This window comes from Mustelus asterias, chromosome 12 (genome assembly GCF_964213995.1).
Source record: "Mustelus asterias chromosome 12, sMusAst1.hap1.1, whole genome shotgun sequence".
Lineage (NCBI taxonomy): Eukaryota > Metazoa > Chordata > Chondrichthyes > Carcharhiniformes > Triakidae > Mustelus > Mustelus asterias.
This window is the reverse complement of record NC_135812.1, coordinates 67,106,081-67,124,071: the sequence shown is the minus strand read 5'-3', so window position 1 is coordinate 67,124,071 and position 17,991 is coordinate 67,106,081. Positions and strand designations below refer to the sequence as shown.

At 45.1% G+C, this 17,991-nt stretch overlaps 1 long non-coding RNA gene across 1 annotated transcript in view; it reads right to left on the bottom strand.

Annotated features, from left to right (window-relative positions):
* The window catches only part of LOC144501558 (uncharacterized), a 42,150-nt gene extending 41,312 nt beyond the window's left edge, over positions 1–838 (bottom strand). The window contains exon 1 of the long non-coding RNA XR_013499152.1: positions 379–838. This is a non-coding gene — a long non-coding RNA (uncharacterized LOC144501558). The remainder of the gene's footprint in view (positions 1–378) is intronic.
* Positions 839–17,991: the final 17,153 nt, after the last annotated feature.

Sequence of the window (17,991 nt, the reverse complement as noted above, 5' to 3'; positions counted from 1 at the left end):
TGTACCCTGAATCTAGAAACCCGTTCTCTGAATTCTTTTCCTTCATCATCTCCCTGTCAATCTTCAACACCCTTCCATCCAAAAGAAATTACTGATCATTTGCTCCAGCCACCCCAGTTTCTCCACCTAGCACATTGCAATCTTTTCTGTTCCACACTAACCCTCCCCTCTGACTCTTCCCTTGGTCAGTTTTACTGTTTTGTTTGTTCTTCTCATTGTAAAATACATTGGGTCTTCCTGGTTATGAGTGCTATGTAAGTGCAAGTTGTTGTTTTATAGCAAATCTAAATGCCAATTCTAATTGACTTGATTCTTGGTAATTAGAAAAAATATATTTTACAGAATGTGGGTGCCGCTGGTCAGGCCAGCATTTATTACCCGTCTCTAACTGCCCTTCAAAAGATGCTGCTGAACCGTCTTCTTGAACCACTTCAATCCACGTGGTGTAGGTACATCCACAGTGCTGTTAGGGAGAGAGTTCTAGAATTTTGGCCCAGTGATAGTGAAAGAACGTCGATATATTTCCAAGACAGGATGGTGTGTGACTTGGAGGTGTCAGTGGTGTTTCCATCCATCTGTTGCCCTTGTCCTTCAAGATGGAAGTGGTTGTGGGTTTGAAAGGTGCAGTTGAAGGAGTCTTGGGGAATTCCTGTAGTGCATCAGCAGTACACACTGCTGCCACTGTGCGTTGGTGGTAGAGACAGTAGATGTTTAAGGTGATAGATGGGGTACCAATCAAGCAGCCTGGATGGTGCTGAGTGTTATTGGAGCTGCACTCATCCAAGCAAGTGGAGAGTATACTAACACAGTCCTGACTTCTACATGTCCTACATGTCCTACAGGAGTCCTACATGTGTTAAACTCCTACTGAATATATCTTCTGCATCCTTTGCAAAAAAGTGATTTTAAATAGCTTACAGCACATGATTACTTTCGAAACATGTTGAACCATTGTCAGCAATATTCTTCTGAGTTATATTTAAAGGCAAAGGAGGTCAATTTACACTGACGTCTCAAAACTGTAGACGTCTTAGAGACATTTATTGAAATATCACAGCAGGCTGGAGAACTCTAATGTGTCTACCAACTGTTACAGACATCCCATACCCATTGGTCAGCACAGTCCTTTATAATGAGATTACAATCTGAGAAACTACAGCTCTCAGCCACTAGTGAGCTTTCACTTGCTTACACTTTCACTAACAGTGACTTCTATTCAGCCCAGTAACAAATCACAAGGTGCTCCCCGCGTGTCCAGGCATATCACATAAACAGACAATACTACAGTGGTTCACCACACTCCCACGAGAATTATAAACCAAAATACAACACCAAGCCACATAAGGAGATATTAAACCAGGTGACCAAAAGCTTGGTCAAAGAGATAGGTTTTAAAAAGTGCCTTAAAGGAGCAGTGTGAGGTAAAGAGGCAAGATGTGTAGGGAGGGAATTCCAGAGCTTCAGTACAAGGCAAATTATAGTACTGAATGGAAGAAGAGAAACATGTAAATCCTGAATCACTCTCTCCCATCTTTCAGCAGTTAATGTACTTAATAGGAGTAGCAGAAGGCCATTCGGCCCCTCAAGTCTGCTCCACCATTCAATAAAATCATGGCTGATTTGCTTGTGTTTCAAACTCCACATTCCCATCTACGCTCCCATGACCCTTGGTTCCCTTGCCTGGCAAGAATCTATCGACCTCCACGTTAAAAGTATTTAATGACCCCACCTTCACCTGAAGCAGAGTTCCAAAGTCACACAACTCTCTGAGAGGAAAGATTTCTCCTCATCTCTGTCCTAACAAGGCTAATCCTAATTTTCCCCATAGTTCTAGAGTCACCCACAAAAGGAAATATCCTTTCCACATTCACCTTGAAAAGCCCATTCAGGAACTTATACACTTCAATCAAGTCATCCCTCACTCTTTTAAACTCCAGTAGAAACCAGCCCTGTGAGCTCAACTGTTCCTCATAAGACAGACCACCCATTCCAGGTATCAATCCAGTAAACCACCTCTGAACTGCCTCCAATGTATTTACATCCTTCCTTCAATAAGGAAACCAAAGCCACATAAAACTAGACAAGGAAAACTACTCTGGTCACATGTATAGACAAATTGTTGTTGAAATTGCCTTGGTATTCTGAATGAGATCATAAATATACACATTTTAAACACATACGATTCACCTGGTATACTGAACAGACGAAATCTACATTAACCAATGGCAGTGCCCAAGAAAACCAGAGAAATTGTTCTCCGTAAAGGGATAGGATCTAGAAATATTAAATAATGTACATGAAGAAGGGAATATAGTCTTAAAATTGACATATTTATAATTTATTAATGTGTATGTGTAGCAATCTACATTCACTAGATCATTTCAAAAGGAACCTGCAATTAATATTACAGGTTGCATGGGTAATATTTAAATATAACTTAATTTTACTCCATTCCCAATATTAATTGTATTAGAACTATAATCAACTCTTATCATATATTACCTCCCTTATATTAAGTTGATCTTTCTCTACACCCTAGCTATGACTGTAACACTATATTCTGCACTCTCTCCTTTTCTTCTCCCCTATGTACTCTGTGAACGGTATACTTTGTCTGTATAGTGTGCAAGAAACAATACTTTTCACTGTATCCCAATACATGTGACAATAATAAATCAAATGGGACCATGAAACTACAGAAACAGGAATTGAACCCATGCTGTTGGTGTTAGCTCTGCATCACTAAACAGCCATCCAGCCAATTAAGCTAAACCAAGCCCCACAAAGAGCATTGATAGGGGATTGACCCACTAGGAACTGTCACCTCCTCCCTTTTTTTATCTTTTGTGTAATTTATTGATTTTGTTTCATCAAACAAGTATAAATAAGGGAGCCCCCTGGTACGGTGAGGGATGGGGAGAGAGAAAGACCTCCTCGTATGCTTGGTCAAAGTGCCCATCAACACATCTAGGCAGTGTGTGGTCAAGGATGTCATTAAACCTGACTCTTTGCCCCTTTACCGCAGCTATGTTTACAGCCCGGAGAGGGAGCATATGGTATCCACCGGTACACTTGAGGCCTCCTGCGACTGGTGGGCACCACAAAGATAGAGGTACATGATCACACCCGTCCCCCCAACTCTCTCCCCCCCCCGCCCCCCCACCCCCCAGTCTTGCCCGAGTGAAGCCATAAAATTCTGGATTGTTCCTGCATCCTCTCTAAAATTTGCCATTTCCGTTATAAAGGGATTTTGCTCCCTCAGTGTTTGCCTGGTGTGTGACATAGCGATGCATAGCGGTCAATGGCCGGTATCCTGGCATCAGCCATCATTCCTCAAATCTTTGGCAATTCACTGCGCCAGTTGCATTTGAACCACCAGGGAGTTCTGGGTGAAAAGGTTTATCCACATGACTGATGACTCTGAAGTCCGACCCTTGTACACGTGTGCTACATGTTTATAAAGTGAGCTGCACTGCCACATAACATGAATCAGGGAGGTTCTAGGCATGTTTTCTTTTATTCATTTGTGGGATTTGAGGGCACTTAGAATGGGCACCAAATGCTGGTCTTGCCAGTGATGCCCATGTGCCAACAATAAATATTTAAATGATGAAAATGGAGGAGGAGTAGAAGGAAGGTGAGAAGGAGCAAGAGGAAGAGAGGAAGCAATTTAGGCAGACCCTTTTTTAATTAGGCTGTTGAAGAAATCACTTGACAGTAACAATAGTGACCACAATCCCACAATTCCCCATTTAGGGATAGTGCCACACCCGATTTTCCTTTTGCCACTGATTACAGCGTTAGCCCACAAGTCAAAACTAAAAGCTAAAGCTTCACATTTCTCAGAGACATGGTAACACCGTGGGGTTAGCGCTGCTGCCTCATAGCGCCTCCGGCCTCGGGTCACTGTCTGTGTGGAGTTTGCATGTTCTCCCCATGTCTGTGTGGGTTTACTCCGGGCATTCTGGTTTCCTCCAAAGATGTGCAGGTTAGGTTGATTGGCCATGCCCCTTAGTGTCGGAGGGACTGACAGGGTAAATACGTGGAGTTACAGGGATAGGGCCTGGTGGCATTGTTGTCAGAGCAAGCTTGATAGGCTGAATGGCCTCCTTCTCCACTGTGGGGATTCTATGATTCAACTTCTGCACCTCTTAGATCTCAGTCTGTATTGGGAAATGAAAGGGAAACCTCCAAAAGAAAAACAAAAACAGCTCAAACTACTTTCTTTTTTTGCCAGCCAGTGAAGTGTCATATGTCTCAAGATCTATATTGTTATGGTATCAGTAAGATCAGGTCAACATATTTCACATGATTTTACAAGTTGATGAGAAATAGCTTCCATTAAATTTGTTGGGAATCTGACCCCTCTCTATCTATGCAAGGTTTAGATCTAACTGGAATCTTGAGTACTGTTATCATCTAATTGGACCATTGGAACTTTAAGGAGGAGAAAAATAGGAAGTAATTCCCTGTGCACGCTGATGCATTCTCATTCAGAATTTTTTTTAGCAGCCAAGAGTGCTTTAGGATTGGCAGCATTGCCCTTGGCAATGAACTCAGCAGACATGCTCAGCAACATGTTTTTGTGATCCTTGCAAAAACAATCTGCGTAAGACTTTGAATAGCTCCTGCCATGTGATTATCTGTAATAGAAGATGAAGGCAGTGCCTCAGCCTTAGACTTTGTACTTGCATACCGCATCTAAAGTCAGTCACTCTATAGTCTACTCAGGTATTGAGATGGTGGTTGGGAGAAGGTGAGGGCTGTAGTTGAATACACTACAATGTGGTTTGACTAGAGTCAGCTCCGCATTACATGAGTTACTTCAACTTACTTTACATGAATGCCCTAAGTTCCAGTAATGCAGAGATTAATGATGAAGATACACAGCAATGTGCTTACAGCAGTCACAGTCCCCTCAGCGGAATTTTAAACAAGGGTTGGAATTCTCCGGTCTCCTGCACCCTGCCACCACTGCCAGCGAGAATGGAAAATTTGACACTCAGCCAAATCTCCATTCACAGCAGCGGGACCGGAGAATCCCAGCCGTGGAGGAGGTGGGAGAATCTCAGCCAGGATCACTGGCTTGGGGTTAAGAGTGGAGAGATGTTGTGCAGTAGCAGTAGTAGCCCCACCACCGCCATCCCACCCCCACTCCCCCCGCCACTCCACCAACCCCCACCCACTCCGGATCCCCACTCACCTGCCTCCAGGAAATTCAGGGCCATTTTGTTTAAACCAAGCAAGATCAATCCCGCTCACATTCCCTTGTTCATTAGTGTTTCTTATCTGAAGACAAGTTTCACTGATTGAATTAAAGCAGACTGGCCACAGTTTGCTGTCTGAGAGGTGAGTCGTCTTTATGATTCATTCATTTCACTGTAAATAGATTGCCTATTGAAAGAAGAACACAGGACAGCATCTTCTGAAGACACAGGTATCCAAAATTGCTGACGGCCCCTATTCTGGGTTCATATCCTGTTGTAAGGCAGCACTGGCCTTTGGGCCTTGGGTGGCATGGTAGCACAGTGGTTTGCACTACTGCCTCACAGCACCAAGGACCACGGTTCAATTCCCGGCTGGGCCCCTGTTTGTGCTGAGTCTGCATGTTCTCCCTGTGTTTGCGTGGGTTTCCTCTGGGTGCTCCAGTTTCCTCCCACAGTCCAAAAGATGTGCTGGTTAGGTGCGTTGGCCATGCTAAATTCCCCCTCAGTGTGCCAGAATGTGGGTGACTAGGGGATTTTCACAGTAACTTCATTGCAGTGTTAATATAAGCCTACTTGTGACTAATAAATTAACTACTTATTTTTGTGTGGACTGTCTGTATCTGTCACATCTGCACATTTCACAAGGAGGAATATTTAGCCATTTGTCTGGCCAGTGGTAGACTGAAAATAAGTCCCGTAGGTTGGGGGGCTGGTGGGGGCCACATGAAGCAGCGATGGGGAAGAGGGCAGTGGGTGCTGCCATCATGAAGATTGTAAAGTCATGGCAACACACTTGTTGCTGCAAGATCATCTCGGGATTTTAAAAATCTTTATAAGAGTGTACTTTTTGGTGGTGGAGATGCTCAGTTTGCTATTGAAATGCTTAAGAGTTGGAGCAGTGTAGGCTCAGCTTAACGAAAACAACTTCTACCAGTTGCCTAAAAGAGGCAACTTCTCAGTCATATATTTTGTTTTTATTCATTCATGGGACATCAGCATTGCTGGCTGGCCAGCATTTATTGCCCATCCCTAGTTGCCCAAGGGCAGTTGAGAATCAACCATATTGCGGTGGGTCTGGAGTCACTGTAGGCCAGACCAGGTAAGGACAACAGATTTCCTTCCCTAAAGGACATTAGTAAACCAGATGGATTTTTTGAACAATCGACAATGGTTTCATGGTCATCAGTAGATTCCTAATTCCAGATTTTTTTTATTGAATTCAAATTCCACCATCTGCCGTGGCGGGATTCGAACATGGGTCCCCAGAACATTGGCTGGGTTTCTGGATTAATAGTCCAACGATAATACCACTAGGCTATCGCTTCCTAATCAGCTCCATGCTGACATATATGTAAGGGTCCTAACACTGATTTTTAGGTGACTGACTGACATGCTGGCAAAGCCTCCTTTGCTAGTGTGGCAGGGCCCTATAATGCAGGTGCAGAGCAGGCACGGGATGTTGTGCCCAATAACTGGCCCTTTTTATTCCCACTTTGGAAAATGGGCACAAATTGGCCCGATGTCTGCTACATGATATTGAATTTGTGAGTCCAAAGGTAAGTGTTGCTATATTGCCCGGGTTAACTGCAGAATGGAATAGATATGGGCAGTGCAAGTTATTTCTGGAATGTAAGGGCATGGGACCTGTTAACAGGACTGACTGCTGGCACCCAACATGAGAAAATATCTGCAGCAGATCACAGATTGTAACTCATCCCTTAAGTCTTGAGATTGGTCAAATGCTGAACATGTTTGTATCACATTCCTTTTCCCTCTGTATTAGCAAAGTCCTTAACCCAGCATACAGTACAACTATTAAAATGTGCTATACCTGCTTATTACAAGGAATGCAGAAAAATTGTATGGCCCATGACCTTAAAGCAACTTACTGTACGATAATTGAACAGGAGGAAATTAAACTATTTCAAGCATTTAACTGACCACAAATTGAACCAAAGAACTTGTACTAAAGGTTATCAATTGCTGACAGCTTTGGAGAATGAACATGTGCTAATATAATTATACCGGTGTCTTTGTGTTGTTATCATAAGGGACTATGCTAATTGTCAGCAAAACCGAATTCTTGATCTTCTTTGCTGTAATGCTCCATCTCACCCTCAGCAAGCTCCCTGCTCGGATGGAGCTAAATTCCAGAACAAACTGGAATCAATTCACTCTCCAATGCCTGGAGGCCAGGTCCAAGGTTGTCCCATCCTCTGTCATCCATGTACAGTACGCAAACAGAGCTTGTGTCTGTGCGCACTCAAGGGCCGAGCTCCAAGCTATTGTTAACACCTGCACCAACACGTATGAGAGCATGATCTTTACACTAAACATCTGGAAGACAAGGGTCCTTTACCAAGCTGCCCCACCACACAGCACTGTCTCCCAGTTATCAAAATCCACAACAAGACCTTGGGCAATGTGGACCACTTTCCATACCTTGAGAGCCTACTGTCAACAAGGGCAGATATCGATAATGAGGTTCAACACCGCCTTTGGTGTGCCAGCACAGCCTTCGGTCACCTGAGGAAGAGAATGTTTGAAAACCAGCTCTTCAAGCCAGGCACCAAACTCATTGCCCATGGAGCAGTCGTGATATCCACCCTCCCTATACGGCTCAGAGATATGGACTGCAGGCACTTCAAAACCCTGGAGTAGTACCACCAGTGATACCTCCTCAAGATCCTGTAAATCCATTGGCAGGATAGGTGCACCAACATTAGTGTTCTCCCTCAGGCCAACATCTGCAGCATTGACGCTCCATCAGCTATGCTGGGTGGTCCACAACATCTGCGTGCCTGATGAGATTTCTGAAACAAGCACTCTATTCAAAGCTTTGACACGGCAAGTGAGCCCCAGGAGTACAGTGGAAATATTTCAATGACACCCTCAAAGCCTACTTGAAAAAGTGAAACATCTTCACCATTGTGGTAAACCACTGTTAGCTTATTACCTGTATATGTGACATGCCTGGACACATCCCTGCCGGCCCTACCCGAGACTCCCCCCCCCCCCCCACTCCTCCCAGGTCCAGGTATAAAGGCGACTGCTCCCCACCCCCCTGCCTCAGTCTGGACCAGTTCATCGGCATGGGTGTGCTCCAAGTCTTTTGCTAATAAAAGCCTATTTGTTCTTGCATACAAACTAGTCTTTGCTCGATTGATGGTGCATCAACCATCACCTGGGAATCCCTGGCTCAATGCTGCCCAAAGTGGAGAAAAAGCATTCGGGAAGGAGGTGAACACCTTGAGTTTCATTGCCAAGACCAAGCGGAAGCCAAGCGCTGACAGTGAAAGGAATGCATGGGAACGGGCACCCCACCCATCCACTCCTCTAACCATCATCTGCCCCACCTGTGACTGAGACTGTAAGTCGTACATTGAACTCCTCAGTCACCTGAGAACTCATTTTTAGTGTGGAAGCGAGTCATCCCTGACTCTGAGGGACTGCCTGAGAAGAAGAGGAGAGAGAACCAGAGTTATTGTTTGGAGACTGCTTGTGTTTCCTCCGGGTGCTCTGGTTTTCTTCCCGCAGTCCAAAGATGTGCAGTTTAGGGAAATGGCTAAATTGTCCCTTAGTGTCCCAAGATATGTAGGTTAGGGTATTAGCAGGGTAAATGCGTTGGGTTATGGGGAAGGGCAGGAGGTTGGATCTGGGTAAGATGCTCTGTCAGAGAGTTGGTGCAGACTCGATGGGTTGAATGGCCTCCTTCTGCACTGCAGGGATTCTATGACTCTTCTTCAGAACTGAAGAGAGGTAGAAATATGTTGGGTTTTCTGTTATAGTTTGCACTTCTTCCCAACAATTATTTTTGAACTAATCGCCTGATATCGACAACAACAACCTGGATTTTGTTTCTTTATTCTTTCATGGGATATGGGTGTTGCTGGCTGGGCCAGCATTAGTTGCCCTTGAACTGAATGGCTTGCCCGGCCATTTCAGAGAGCGGTTAAGAGTCAACCACGATACTGTGGCTCCAGAGTCATATGGAGGCCAGACTGGGTAAGAATGGCAAATTTCCTTCCCTAAAGGGACATTAATGACCCAGATGGGTTTTTACCATGATTGACAGTTTCATGGTAAGAAGTCTCACAACACCAGGTTAAAGTCCAACAAGTTTATTTGGAATCACGAGTTTTCGGAGCGCTGCTCCTTCATCAGGTGAGTGGAGAGGTAGGTTTCCTTATAGACAAAGGCACATTTGCAAGATAATGGTTGGAATGTGATCTTTTCAGATAATCAAGTCATTACAGGTACAGACAATGCAAGTGGAGAGAGAGGGATAATCACAGGTTAAAGAGGTGTGAATTATCTCAAGCCAGGACTGTTAGTATGATTTTGCAAGTCCAGGCCAAATGGTGGGGGTTACATGTAGTATGACATGACCCCAAGATCCCATTTGAGGCTGTCCTCATGCATGCGAAACTTTGTTATCAGTTTCTGCTCGGCGATTCTGTGTTGACGTGTGTCTTAAAGGCTGCCTTGGAAAACGCTTACACGAAGATCAGAGGCTGTATGCCCTTGACTGCTGAAGTGTTCCCTGACAGGAAGGGAACACTCCTGCCTCGTGATTGTCGTGCAGTGTCCGTTGAACTGTTGACATCGTGTCTGCATGGTCTTGCCAATGTACCATGCCTTGGGACATCCTTTCCTGCAGCATATGAGGTAGACAACATTGGCCGAGTCACATGAGTATGTACCGTGTACCTGGTGGGTGGTGTTCTCATGTGTGATGGTGGTATTCGTGTCGATGATCCGGCACGTCTTCTAGAGGTTGCTGTGGCAGGGTTGTGTGGTGTCGTGGTCGCTGTTCTCCTGAAGGCTGGGTAGTTTGCTGCGAACAATGGTCTGTTTGAGGTTGCGTGGTTGTTTGAAGACAAGTAGTGGGGGTGTGGGGCTGGCCTTTGCGAGATATTCGTCTTCATCGATGACATGTTGAAGGCTCTGAAGAAGATGTTGTAGCTTCTCCGCTCCGGGGAAGTACTGGATGACGAAGGGTACTCTGTCGGTCATGTCCTAGGCCCTAAAGCAGATTGCTGCTAGACTGGGACTGTGGCAGGTGGTGAGGGAACCAACAAGAGTGAAAAACATACTTGACCTCATTCTCACTAACCTGCCTGTCTCAGATATGTCCGTCCATGACAGTATCAGTTGGAGTGACCACTGCACAGTCCTGGTGCAGGATACCCTCCATCATGTTGTGTGGCACTGCCACTTGTTAAATGGGATAGATTTTGAACAGATCTAGCAACTCAAGACTGGGCAACCATGAGGTGCTGTGGGCCATCAATAGCAGTAGAATTGGACTCAACCACAATCTGTAACCTCATGACCAGGCATATCCCTCTCTCTATCATTACCACTCAACCAGGGGATCAACCCTGGTATGATGAAGAGTGTGCCAGGAGCAGCATGGGCATACCTAAAAGTGAGGTGTCAGCCTGTTTGAGCTACAACACAGATCTACTTGTGTGCCAAATAACATAGGCAATCCCACAATCAACAGATCAGATCTAAGCTCTGCAGTCCTGCCACATCCAACCATGAATAGCCGTGGACAAGTAAACAACTCACTGGAGGCTCCACAAATATTCCCAAAGATGGGGGGCCCAGCATATCAGAGCAAAAGATAAGGTTGAGGCATTCGCAACAATCAACCAGAAGTGCCGAGTGGATGATCTACCTTGGCCTCCAGTGGCCCCAGCATTAGAGATGCCAGTCTTCAGCCAATTTGATCCACTCCACGTGATATCAAGAAATGGCTGATTACACTGGATACTACAAAGTTTATGGGTTGTGTCAATATTCTGGCAATAGTACTCAAGACTTGTGCTCCAGAACTTACTCCACCTCTAGCCAAGCTGTTCCAGTACAGTTACAGCACTGGCTTTTACCTGGCAATGTGGGAAATTGCTCAGGTATGCCCTGTACACAAGAAACAGGACAAATCCAATGCGACCAACCACCACCCCATCAGTCTACTTGCTATCAATCGTCTAGTGATGGAAGAGGGTCGCCAACAGTGCCATCAAGCAACACTTACTCAGCAATAACCTGCTCACTGACACTCAGTTTGGATTCTGCCAGTTCATACATGGACAAAAGAGCTGAATTCCAGAGTTGAGGTGCGAATGATTGCCTTTGACATCAAAGCCGCATTTGATCAAGTATGGCATCAAGAATATAGTATTCAATTCTGGTCGCCACACTACCAGAAGGATGTGGAGGCTTTGGAGAGGGTACAGAAAAGATTTACCAGGATGTTGCCTGGTATGGAGGGCATTAGCTATGAGGAGAGGTTGGAGAAACTTGGTTTGTTCTCATTGGAGCGACGGAGGTTATGGGGAGACTGATAGAAGTCTACAAGATTATGAGAGGCATGGACAGAGTGGATAGTCAGAAGCTTTTTGCGAGGGTGGAAGAGTCAATTAATAGGGGGCATAGGTTTAAGATGTGAGGGGCAAGGTTTAAAAGAGATGTACGAGGCAGATTTTTTACACAGAGAGGGATGGGTGCCTGGAACTTGTTGCCGGGGGAGGTACTGGAAGCGGATATGGTAGTGACTTTTAAGGGGCGTCTGGACAAGAACATGAATGAGATGGGAATAGAGGGATATGGTCCCCGGAAGGGTAGGGGGTTTTAGTTAAGTCAGACAGCATGGTCAGTGCAGGCTTGGAGGGCCAAAGGGGCCTGTTCCTGTGCTGTAATTTTCTTTGTTCTTTGTTCTAAGAAGCACAAGCAAAACTGGAGTCAATAAAAACCAGGGGGAAAACCCTCCAATGGTGGGAGTTATATCGAGCACAAAGGAATATCGTTGTGGCTGTTGGACTCCAGGACATCAGTGCCGGAGTTCCTCAGGGTAGGAACCTAGGTCGAACCGTCCTCAGCTGCTTCATCAATGACCTTCTCTCCATCATAAGGTCAGAAGTGGCAATGTTCGCTGATAATTGCACAATGTTCTATTTGTGACTCCTCAGATGCTGAAGCAGTCCATGTCCATATACAACATTATCCAGGTTTAGGCTGTCAAGTGGCAAATAACATCTGTGTCATACAAGTGCTAGGCAATGATCATCTCTGACAAAGGAGAATCTAACCATCATCCTTTGACATTCGATGGCCTTACCATCGTTGAATACCCTATTAGCAACATCCTGGGAATTACTATTGGCCCAGAAACTCATCTGGACAAGCCATAAAAACACTATGGCTACAAGAGCAGGTCAGAGGCTAGGAATCCTGTAGCGAGTAACTCTCCTCCTGACTCCCCAAAGCCTGTCCACAATCTAAAAGGCACAACTCAAGAGTATGATGGAATATCCTCCACTTGCCTGGATGAGTGCAGCTCCAGCAACACTTAAGAAGCTCGACACCATCCAAGACAAGGCAGTACACTGGATTGACATCCTGCACATCAACACAAGGTTCCATCGAAAGTTCTGATCCACCTTCCTTGAATGAATTTTTAAAAATGTAGCAGGTTGTGTGGGTTCACATTGCATTGTAATATTGCAATAACCCCAGGACTTGCATGGAGAATCACTGATTGACCTCCCTGTAGTACTCATAGAATACAAGCCCCATGGTGATTGGTAATTACCTTACTAGGTGGAGCTCGTATACCGAGTCCTGTGTAAAACAGGCCCCTATGTGAATCCATTCTTGTATTGTCCTGGGTTGATACCTGTTTATGTTCACCATGGTCTTGTGGCTTTGCTTTACTATACTTTGTGCAGTAGTGTACTGTTCCTTTACAAGTGACTCCTCGAGTTATTATAAATCTGATACAAAATGGCCATCACACTGACTGTAGAATAATTACAATAACTTAGAATTACATAGAATATACAGAAACAAGGGCTAGAATTTTCCGGTCTCCCGTTACCGCTGCCAGCAAGAATGGAGAATTTGGCACTCAGCCAAATCTCCATCCACAGCAGCGGGACTGGAGAATCGCAGCCGCGGGCAAGGTCGGACCAGGAAATTTAGCACAACTGTTAATGCTGATGTCAGTCTCATCAATCCTTATTCATCAAATCGTTTTGGCATGTCCTTCTATTCCTTCTCCTTCATGCACTAATCCAGTTTCCCCTTAAATTCATCAGCAATAATCGTCTTAACCACTCTTGAGGTAGTGAGTTCACATCCTCACCATCCTCTGAGTAAATAAGTTCCCCGAAATCCTTTATTGGATTTATTGGTGGTCCAGGTTTTGTTTTTTCCCAGATATGGAAACATCATTTTTTTGTCCAGGTCTATTAATTTTAAAGACCTCCATCAGGTCACCTCTCAACCTTCTCAGGAGTCGGTGCAGACTCAATAGGCCAAATGGCCTCCTTCTGCACTGTAGGGATTCTGTCCCTTATACGGTCAGCAAGTCCCACCCATAGTCTGAATACATCCTAGAATCCCTACAGCGCAGAGGTAGGCCATTTGGCCCATCAAGTCTGTACCGATTCTCTAACAGAGCATCACACCCAGGTCCCATCCCTGAAACACCATGTATTTACCCCGTTAATCCTTCTAACCTGCACGTCTTTGGAATGTGGGAGGAAACCGGAGCACCTGAAGGAAACCCATGTAGTGGAGAACATGCAGGCTCCACACCAACAGTCACCCAAGGCCAGAATTGAACCCGGGTCCCTGGCGCTGTGAGGCAGCAGTGTGTATTGATTTCTATTGAAATATTGGGGGCAATCCTCCTAGCCCGCTACGTTGCTCTAGCAGCAGGTTGGGAGACGTCCGGGAGGCCAGCGATCAGTGAGTGGGGGGATTGGAGGGTCAGCGATGTCGGCTGGCCAGCAATCGGGAGGCGGGCAGCGCGGGGTCACTGTGCAGGTTCCGATATCCGCTATGACAGATCAGCGCAAGCGTAGTGGCTTGCTCAGTGCTATGCTGTTGGCCTCTCCAGCGGGAATAGGCCCCGTCCCCTGGATTTTCATCGTGAATCTTGCTAGGGCTCTCTGCAGTGCTCAGAGTGTGGGAGATTCATTTGGAAAATCCCGCTAAAAAACCAGCGGGAGTTATTCCAATTTTTACGTGAATTCGGCACTTGGAATTTTTTTGGGAGAATCCCAGCCATTCCATTTAGTTAAAATCTTAGAATAGTTTCAGGAAGATAAGGCAAACAGGTAAATATTCCTAATCTAATACTTTACCATTTCTTTTGTTTGTTTCAAGGAGCTAATTGATTTATTTGTAGACTTTTTGGATTTCTCAAATGTAATTCCTTTGTCAATATAATTTCAAGGAGACATTAACTTAGAAATATTCCCAATTCAGAAAAGGAACTTAAAGTTACTTGAGAAATTGTGATCGCAGTAACTGGAAGTGGTATCAGTATGAGTGGAGTCAGATGCTTTATTTTAAATCCAGAGGCGTCAAAGTTTGAAGATTCCCAACAGATGGAATTTCCACACAAACAGTATGCAACTATCCAGAGGAATTGTCATCCACTTGGGAGGTACTCAGCTGATTTGGGATCAGAAGTGGTTAATGGTTAGTGTACAACAGTGAATGGTGTATTGGGAAGCACTCTCACGCTGGATCTTATGTACAAAATTGCAATTTTTTGCTGATTTTCCATATTATCTCACAAACCGTGTTTACATCTTCATCATCATGTAACCTCAAATCCTACAGCCCGTCTAAAGTTGCCCACCCACTTCCAGCGCACATTCGAACAGCTGCTGTTCACTCTAGAAGTGGTCAACAAGTTGAGTTATTTTACAGATTGCTTGGAGGGTGTCCAAGTTTCCAGGCTTTAAGCCAGCTGGATTTCTCCGTATCAGCATCGACTAAAGTGAATTCTTGTACTCCCAATATCTTTATTTTACAGCATGGTTACAAGAGCACTTTCTAAAAGCACAGAACAAAAGGCCCTTGTGAAACATAAATGATTATTATTCCCAGGGAGAGCCATTATCCTTATCACCATACAGATTAATTTTGTCTGGTTAATTGTGTTTGGTATCTTATCAGATGCAAAATGCATGACATATTTTTATTTAAGTTTTAAAGTTTATTTATTAGTGTCACAAATAAGCTTACATTAACACCGCAATGAAGTTACTGTGAAATCCCCCAGTTGCCACACTCCGGTGTCTGTTCGGGTACACGGAGGGAGAATTTAGCATGGCCAATGCACCTAACCAGCACATCTTTTGGACTGTGGGAGGAAACCACAAGAAACAATACTTTTAAGTGTGGCCTTACCAATGTCTTGTACAACTTCAACAAGACGTCCCAATTCCTGTATTCAATGTTCTGACCAATGAAACCAAGCCATGCTGAATGCCTTCTTCACCACTCTGTCCACCTGTGACTCCACTTTCAAGGAGCTATGAACCTGTACCCCAAGATCTCTTTGTTTTGTAACTCTCCCCAACGCCCTACCATTAACTGGTAAGGCGTTAAGGGTAAGATCCTGGCATGGGTAGAGGATTGGATGACTGGCAGAAGGCAGAGAGTGGGGATAAAGGGGTCTTTTTCAGGATGGCAGCCGGTGACTAGTGGTGTGCCTCAGGGGCCAATGCTGGGACAACAACTTTTCACAATATACATTAACGATTTGGAAGAAGGAACTGAAGGCACTGTTGCTAAGTTTGCAGATGATACAAAGATATGTAGAGGGACAGGTAGTATTGAGGAAGCAGGGGGGCTGCAGAAGGACTTGGACAGGCTAGGAGAGTGGACAAAGAAGTGGCAGATGGAATACAATGTGGAAAAGTGTGAGGTTATGCACTTTGGAAGGAGGAATGGAGGCATAGACTATTTTCTAAATGGGGAAATGCTTAGGAAATCAGAAACACAAAGGAACTTGGGGGTTCTTGTTCAGGGTTCTCTTAAGATTAACATGCAGGTTCAGTCAGCAGGTAGGAAGGCAAATGTAATACTAGCATTCATGTCAAGAGGGCTGGAATACAAGAGAAGGGATGTACTTCTGAGGCTGTATAAGGCTCTGGTCAGACCCCATTTGAAGTATTGTGAGCAGTCTTGGGCTCCATATCTAAGGAAGGTTGTGCTGGCCTTGGAAAGGGTCCACAGGATTCTCACAAGAATGATCCCTGGAATGAAGAGCTTGTCGTATGAGGAACGGTTGAGGACTCTGGGTCTGTACTTGTTGGAGTTTAGAAGGATGAGGGCGGATCTTATTGAAACTTACAGGATATTGCAAGGCCTGGATAGAGTGGATGTGGAGAGGATGTTTCTATTAGTGGGAAAAACTAGAACCAGTCGGCACAACCTCAGACTAAAGGGACAATCCTTTAAAACAGAGATGAGGAGGAATTTCTTCAGCCAGAGTGGAACTCTTTGCCGCAGAAGGCTGTGGAAGCCAGGTCATTGAGAGATAGATAGGTTCTTGATTAATAAGGGGATCAGGGGTTATGGGGAAAAGGCAGGAGGATGGGGATGAGAAAAATATCAGCCATGTTTGAATGGCGGAGCAGACTCGATGGGCCAAGTGGCCTAATTCTGCTCCTATGTCTTATTGCCTTATGGTCTTATGGCCTTAGGATCCTACAGCTGAGATGATTGACCTCCAATCACCACAATCATTTTCCTTTGTGCCAGGTATAACTCCAGCCAAATCAGGGTATACCCCCTGATTCCCATTGACTCCAGTTTTGTTGTTCACTATATACATCTAGGTGCAGTTTGTAGGGAGATGTGATAAACAGCGGGTGTCATGTCAGGATAGAAGGAAAGTGGCATAGTTAGAAATGTCTGAAGGAATGGTTCAAGTCAAGGATTCTGAGGAAGCGTTTGAAAAAAAAAAGGTGGCAAAGTAGACTGATTTAGGAAAAAGGCTCCAAAGAGCAGGGGCATAGTAACTGGAAGTTTAAAGTTTATTTATTAGTGTCACAAGTAGGTTTACATTCACACGTCAATGAAGTCACTGTGAAAATCCCCTAGTTGCCTCACTCCGGCGCCTGTTCGGGTACAATGAGAGAGAATTTAGCATGGCCAATACACCAAACCAGCACGTCTTTCAGACTGCGGGAGGAAACCCAGTAAGGAGTCTAACAACACAAGGTTAAAGTCCAACGGGTTTATTTGGTAGCAAACGCCACGAGCTTTCGGAGCGCTGCTCCTTCATCATATTCGGCCCGAATATCAGAGGCCGAATGCCTATGACCGCTGAAGTGCTCCCCAACAGGAAGAGAACAGTTTTGCCTGGTGATTGTTGAGTGGTGTTCATTCATCTGTTGTCGTAGTGTCTATTTTCGGGTAAGCGTTCTCCAAGGCGGCCTTCACGACACACGACAGCGCAGAGTCGCTGAGCAGAGACTGATAGCCAGGTTCCGCACACATGAGGACGGCCTCAACCGGGATCTTGGGTTCATGTCACACTATCTGTAACCCCCACAACTTGCCTGGACTTGCAAACTCTCACTGGCTGTCCTGTCTGGAGAGAATACACATCTTTTTAACCTGTGCTTAATGCTCTCGCCACTCACATTGTCTGTACTTTTAAGACTTGATTAGCTGTAAAGACTCGCATTCCAATCATTATTCATTGTTCTGTAAATTGAGTTTGTGTCTTTATATGCCCTGTTTGCTGTTTGTGAGCAGATCTCCCACTCACCTGACAAAGGAGCAGCACTCCGAAAGCTAGTGGCGTTTGCTACCAAATAAACCTGTTGGACTTTAACCTGGTGTTGTTAGACTCCTTACTGTGTTTACCCCAGTCCAACGCTGGCATCTCCACATCAGGAGGAAACCCACACAGACACAGGGAGAACATACAGACTCCTCACAGTCAGTGACCCAAGCCGGG